The sequence below is a fragment of the Petromyzon marinus genome, unplaced genomic scaffold (genome assembly GCF_048934315.1).
Source record: "Petromyzon marinus isolate PM22_M1 ecotype Great Lakes invasive population unplaced genomic scaffold, UKy_Petmar_22M1.pri1.0 PM_Scaffold_54, whole genome shotgun sequence".
In the NCBI taxonomy this organism is placed as follows: domain Eukaryota; kingdom Metazoa; phylum Chordata; class Hyperoartia; order Petromyzontiformes; family Petromyzontidae; genus Petromyzon; species Petromyzon marinus.
The window spans coordinates 170,721-178,313 of NW_027423546.1; positions in this window are offsets into that span (position 1 = coordinate 170,721).

Sequence of the window (7,593 nt, forward strand, 5' to 3'; positions counted from 1 at the left end):
GAGATACTCACACACACAGACAGACACTCACACACAGAGACACACACACAGACAGACACTCACAAACAGAGGGCTCTGTGTGATGGGTGGGTGGGTGAGTGGGTTATTCGCTGGGTGAGTGGGTGGCTGAGTGCGTGGGTGAATGGGTGAGTGAGTGAGTGATTGGGTGAATGGGTGAGTGAGTGGGTGAATGGGTGAGTGAGTGACTGATTGACTGAGTGAGTGACTGAGTGAGTGAGTGACTGTGTGAGTGAGTGAGTGGCTGAGTGAGTGGGTGGGTGAGTGATTGAGTGGCTGAGTGAGTGGGTGAGTGAGTGGGTGAATGGGTGAGTGAGTGACTGAGTGACTGAGTGAGTGACTGAGTGAGTGAGTGACTGTGTGAGTGAGTGTGTGAGTGAGTGACTGTTTGAGTGAGTGCCTGGGTGAATGGGTAAGTGAGTGATTGACTGAGTGACTGAGTGAGTGAGTGGGTAAATGGGTGAGTGAATGAGTGACTGTGTGAGTGAGTGATTGGGTGAGTGAGTGACTGAGTGAGTGACTGAGTGAGTGAGTGGGTAAATGGGTGAGTGAGTGAGTGACTGACTGAGTGAGTAAGTGGGTAAATGGGTGAGTGAGTGAGTGACTGTGTGAGTGAGTGATTGGGTAAGTGAGTGAGTGGGTGGGTGAGTGGGTGGGTGAGTGAGTGGGTGGGTGAGTGGGTGAGTGAGTGAGTGGGTGAGTGAGTGGGTGGGTGGGTGAGTGGGTGGGTGAGTGGGTGGGTGAGTGAGTGAGTGGGTGGGTCGGTGGGTGAGTGAGTGGGTGGGTGGGTGAGTGAGTGAGTGGGTGAGTGAGTGGGTCAGTGAGTGGGTGGGTGAGTGGGTGGGTGAGTGAGTGGGTGGGTGGGTGGGTGAGTGATTGGGTAAGTGAGTGGGTGAGTGGGTGGGTGAGTGAGTGAGTGAGTGGGTGGGTGAGTGGGTGGGTGGGTGAGTGAGTGAGTGGGTGGGTGGGTGAGTGAGTGGGTGGGTGGTTGAGTGAGTGGGTGAGTGAGTGGGTGGGTGAGTGAGTGAGTGAGTGGGTGGGTGAGTGAGTGAGTGAGTGGGTGGGTGAGTGAGTGGGTGAGTGGGTGGGTGGGTGAGTGAGTGGGTGGGTGGGTGAGTGAGTGGGTGAGTGAGTGAGTGGGTGAGTGGGTGAGTGAGTGGGTGAGTGGGTGAGTAAGTGGGTCAGTGAGTGGGTGAGTGAGTGGGTGGGTGGGTGAGTTGGTGGGTGGGTGAGTGAGTGGGTGGGTGGGTCGGTGGGTGAGTGGGTGAGTGAGTGAGTTGGTGGGTGGGTGAGTGAGTGGGTGTGTGAGTGAGTGGGTGTGTGAGTGAGTGGGTGGGTGAGTGAGTGGGTGGGTGGGTGAGTGAGTGAGTGGGTGGGTGGGTCGGTGGGTGAGTGAGTGGGTGGGTGAGTGGGTGAGTGGGTCAGTGAGTGGGTGGGTGAGTGGGTGGGTGGGTGGGTGAGTGGGTGGGTTAGTGAGTGAGTGGGTGGGTGGGTGAATGAGTGAGTGGGTGAGTGAGTGAGTGGGTGGGTGGGTGAGTGGGTGGGTGAGTGGGTGGGTGGGTGAGTGAGGGAGTGAGTGGGTAAGTGAGTGAGTGGGTGGGTGGGTGGTTGGGTGAGTGGGTGAGTGAGTGGGTGAGTGAGTGAGTGGGTGAGTGAGTGAGTGGGTGGGTGAGTGGGTGGGTGAGTGAGTGAGTGGGTGGGTCGGTGGGTGAGTGAGTGGGTGGGTGGGTGAGTGAGTGAGTGGGTGAGTGAGTGAGTGGGTCAGTGAGTGGGGTGAGTGAGTGAGTGGGTGAGTGAGTGAGTGAGTGAGTGGGTGAGTGAGTGGGTGGGTGGGTGGGTGAGTGGGTGGGTGAGTGGGTGAGTGGGTGGGTCGGTGGGTGAGTGAGTGGGTGGGTGAGTGAGTGAGTGGGTCAGTGAGTGGGTCAGTGAGTGGGTGGGTGAGTGGGTGGGTGAGTGAGTGAGTGGGTGGGTGGGTGAGTGAGTGGGTGGGTGAGTGAGTGAGTGGGTGAGTGAGTGAGTGGGTGGGTGGGTGGTTGGGTGAGTGGGTGGGTGAGTGGGTGGTGGGTGAGTGAGTGAGTGAGTGGGTAAGTGAGTGAGTGGGTGGGTGGGTGGGTGAGTGAGTGAGTGGGTGGGTGGGTGAGTGAGTGGGTGGGTGGTTGAGTGAGTGGGTGAGTGAGTGGGTGGGTGAGTGAGTGAGTGAGTGGGTGGGTGAGTGAGTGAGTGGGTGGGTGAGTGAGTGGGTGGGTCGATGTGTGAGTGAGTGGGTGGGTGGGTGAGTGAGTGAGTGGGTGGGTGAGTGAGTGAGTGGGTGGGTGGGTGAGTGCGTGAGTGGGTGAGTGAGTGAGTGGGTCAGTGAGTGGGTGGGTGAGTGGGTGGGTGGGTGAGTGGGTGGGTGAGTGAGTGGGTGAGTGGATGGGTGGGTGAGTGAGTGAGTGAGTGGGTGAGTGAGTGGGTGAGTGAGTGAGTGGCTGGGTGGGTGAGTGGGTGGGTGAGTGAGTGAGTGGGTGAGGAGTGAGTGAGTGGGTGAGTGAGTGAGTGGGTGAGTAAGTGAGTGAGTGAGTTAGTGGATGAGTAAGTGAGTGAGTTAGTGGGTGAGTGAGTGAGTGAGTGGGTGATTGAGTTAGTGAGTAAGTGGGTGAGTGAGTGAGTGAGTGGGCGAGTGAGTGGGTGGGTGAGTGAGTGAGTGGGTGAGTGGGCGGGTGAGTAAGTAAGTGGGTGAGTGAGTGAGTGGGTGAGTGAGTGAGTGAGTGGGTGAGTGAGTGAGTGGGTGGGTGGGTGAGTGCGTGAGTGGGTGAGTGAGTGAGTGGGTCAGTGAGTGGGTGGGTGAGTGGGTGGGTGGGTGAGTGGGTGGGTGGGAGAGTGAGTGGGTGAGTGGATGGGTGGGTGAGTGAGTGAGTGGGTGAGTGAGTGGGTGAGTGAGTGAGTGGCTGGGTGGGTGAGTGGGTGGGTGAGTGAGTGAGTGGGTGAGGAGTGAGTGAGTGGGTGAGTGAGTGAGTGGGTGAGTAAGTGAGTGAGTGAGTTAGTGGATGAGTAAGTGAGTGAGTGAGTTAGTGGGTGAGTGAGTGAGTGGGTGATTGAGTTAGTGAGTAAGTGGGTGAGTGAGTGAGTGGGCGAGTGAGTGGGTGGGTGAGTGAGTGAGTGGGTGAGTGGGCGGGTGAGTAAGTAAGTGGGTGAGTGAGTGAGTGGGTGAGTGAGCGAGCGAGCGACTGAGTGTGTGAGTGATCTCCATCAGCGCTGGCAAGGCGCATGCCTTCCCAACGCTCACTTCGCCTGTAACGATGAAACATTCTACCAACAAAACCACCAGGGTACCCTCTCAGTGGCGTTCTGCCTCTTCCCCAATCCTCCACGCGTGATCCCTTGCGAACGAGATTCGTGGATGATCCTTTCGTCGTTTTGGGCCACGTGGCTTATCGCCACTGAGACTAAAAAAAAAAATTGTTTTTATCAACAGCATCAATTCCACGCGCTCACCCGTATCAAATTCACCGTGTAAAGTGGTATAAGGCCATAATTGTAATGAATATTGGGTGGTGGTGGTGGAGGTGGTGGTGGTGGTGTTGAACAGACATCGCCACCAATTTTCAAATATGCTCAAGATGGCAAGCTGGGTCAACTAGAACGGGTGGTGGTGGTGGTGTTGTTGTGGTTGTTGTTGTTGTGGTTGTTGTGGTTGCAAGTACAGGCGGTCTGCTCGGGTTAGAAATTGTCACCAAGAGCCCTTCGTGAGTCGAATAGGGTTTGCAATTCGGAACGCGGACAATTCGCCTCTCGTTTTAGTGTTGGTTGTTGAACATTAAAGGGTGGCGTTGTTTAAAACTCGCGACGCGGGAATTTTTTTTTAAATACCACGCATTTGCATGTAGCACAGTGCGATAATGCGCGTGTCGTGAATGGTACGTTTAATAATGTAAGGTTGATGGGACAAATTTTTTTTTAAAAAAATATTTTTTTAATCGCTTACATTGGGTCCTGATGAATGTGGAGCAATGAGTCACTACAATTACACTCAGACACACACACACGTGTACACTCAGACACACACACACGTGTACACTCAGACACACACACACACGTGTACACTCAGACACACACACACGTGTGCACTCAGACACACACACACACGTGTACACTCATACACACACACACACGTGTACACTCAGACACACACGTGTACACTCAGACATACACGTGTACACTCAGACATACACGTGTACACTCAGACACACACGTGTACACTCAGGCACACACACACACGTGTACACTCAGACACACACACGTGTACACTCACACACACACACGTGTACACTCAGACACACACACACGTGTACACTCAGACACACACACACAGACACACACACGTGTACACTCAGACACACACACACGTGTACACTCAGACACACACACACGTGTACACTCACACACACGTGTACACTCAGACACACACACACTCAGACACACACACGTGTACACTCAGACACACACACACGTGTACACTCAGACACACACACACGTGTACACTCAGACACACGTGTACACTCAGACACACACACGTGTACACTCAGACACACACACACGCGTGTACACTCAGACACACACACACGTGTACACTCACACACACTCACACACACTCACACACACACACACTCTCACACACACTCACACACTCTCACACACACACTCACACACACTCACACACACTCTCTCACACACTCACACACACACACACTCTCTCACACACTCACACACACTCACACACACACACTCTCACACACACACACACTCTCACACACACTCACACACACACTCTCATACACTCTCACACACAAAAACAAAGACAAAGATCCCCCATATAGCCTTAACAGACTGTAGGGGCAAGTGCTGCTAGCGAGCACCTATGAAGGCCGGAACGGTACACGAGGGGGTGGGTGGCCAGCACGACGCCCGACCGCCTTTGTCTCTCCCTAGTGGTGATGTTTACACACCGCACCAGGTACTCATTTGAGGCTGAGTCGACCTAGGAGAGGCCCGGGACCGGTTCAGATAATCGTCACTGGTGTTGGCCGTGAGCGGGAATCGAACCCGGGTCGCCAGGTTCATAGCGCAGCGTAGCGCTAACCGCTACACTACACTATCGCTACACACACACACAGACACACACAGACACACACACACAGACACACACACAGACACACACGCAGACACACACGCAGACACACGCACACAGACACACACACAGACACACACACAGACACACAGACACACACACACACACAGACACACACTCACAGACACACAACAAGACACACACAAAGACACACAGATAGACAAAATGACGTTTATAGGAAAGATATTTTTATAAATCTTGACAAAGTATTCGTGACTGCAGGAATTAATATTTTGTTTATAGCTTTTCATTATTCTTGTTGTGAAGATTTGAGGGTGAGATGGCAAGTGGGCTAGCAATTGAGTGAGTGAGAGGGTGAGTGGGTGAGTAAGTGGGTGAGTGAGAGGGTGAGTGAGTGAATGAGTGGGTGAGTGGGTGAATCAGTAAGTGAGTGAGTGGGTGAGTGAGTGGGTGGGTGAATGAGCGGGAGAATGAGTGAGTGGGTGAGTGAGTGAGTGGGTGAGTGAGTGTGTGAGTGAGTGAGAGAGAGGGTGAGTGGGTGAGTGGGTGGGTGAGTGAGTGAGTGGGTGAGTGGGTGAGTGAGTGAGTGGGTGGGTGAGTGAGTGGGTGGGTGAGTGAGTGAGTGAGTGGGTGAGTGAGTGAGTGGGTGGGTGAGTGAGTGAGTGGGTGAGTGAGTGAGAGAGAGGGTGAGTGGGTGAGTGGGTGGGTGAGTGAGTGGGTGAGTGGGTGAGTGAGTGAGTGGGTGAGTGGGTGAGTAAGTGGGTGAGTGAGAGGGTGAGTGGGTGAGTGAGAGAGAGGGTGAGTGGGTGAGTGAGAGGGTGAGTGAGTGGGTAAGTGAGTGGGTGAGTGAATGAGTGGGTGAGTGAGTGAGTAAGTGACTGACTGAGTGACTGAGTGACTGACTGAGTGACTGACTGAGTGACTGACTGAGTGAGTGACTGACTAAATGATTGAGTGACTGACTGAGTGAGTGACTGAGTGACTGAGTGACTGACTGAGTGACTGACTGACTGAGTGACTGACTGAGTGACTGAGTGACTGAGTGAGTGACTGAGTGAGTGACTGACTGAGTGAGTGACTGAGTGAGTGACTGACTAAGTGATTGAGTGACTGACTGAGTGACTGAGTGAGTGACTGAGTGACTGAGTGACTGACTGAGTGACTGACTGACTGACTGAGTGACTGAGTGACTGACTGACTGAGTGACTGACTGACTGACAGAGTGACTGACTGAGTGACTGACTGAGTGAGTGACTGAGTGAGTGACTGAGTAACTGAGTGACTGAGTGAGTGACTGAGTGAGTGACTGAGTGACTGAGTGACTGAGTGAGTGACTGACTGAGTGAATGACTGACTGAGTGACTGACTGAGTGAATGACTGACTGAGTGACTGAGTGACTGACTGAGTGACTGACTGAGTGACTGAGTGACTGAGTGAGTGACTGAGTGACTGACTGAGTGAATGACTGACTGAGTGACTGACTGAGTGAATGACTGACTGAGTGACTGACTGAGTGGCTGACTGAGTGACTGAATGAGTGAGTGTGTGAGTGAGTGAGTGCCTGAGTGAGTGACTGAGTGAGAGAGTGACTGAGTGAGAGAGTGACTGAGTGAGTGAGTGAGTGGGTGAGTGAGTGACTGAGTGAGTGAGTGAGAGAGTGACTGAGTGACTGAGTGACTGAGTGAGTGACTGAGTGACTGAGTGAGTGGGTGAGTGAGTGACTGAGTGAGTGATTGAGTGAGAGAGTGACTGACTGAGTGAGTGACTGAGTGACTGAGTGAGTGGGTGAGTGAGTGACTGAGTGAGTGATTGAGTGAGAGAGTGACTGACTGAGTGAGTGACTGAGTGAGTGACTGAGTGAGTGGGTGAGTGAGTGACTGAGTGAGTGAGTGTGTGAGTGAGTGCCTGAGTGAGTGACTGAGTGAGAGAGTGACTGAGTGAGAGAGTGACTGAGTGAGTGAGTGACTGAGTGACTGAGTGACTGAGTAAGTTGGTGAGTGAGTGACTGAGTGACTGAGTGAGTGGGTGAGTGAGTGACTGAGTGAGTGACTGAGTGACTGACTGACTGAGTGAGTGACTGAGTGACTGACTGAGTGAGTGAGTGACTGGGTATCTGAGTAAGTGACTGACTGAGTGACTGACTGAGTGAGTGACTGACTGAGTGACTGACTGAGTGGCTGACTGAGTGACTGAGTGACTGACTGAGTGACTGACTGAGTGAGTGACTGACTGACTGAGTGACTGACTGAGTGAGTGACTGACTGAGTGACTGACTGAGTGACTGACTGAGTGACTGAGTGAGTGACTGAGTGACTGACTGAGTGAGTGACTGACTGAGTGACTGACTGAGTGGCTGACTGAGTGACTGAGTGACTGACTGAGTGAGTGACTGAGTGAGTGACTGACTAAGTGATTGAGTGACTGACTGAGAGACTGAGTGAGTGAC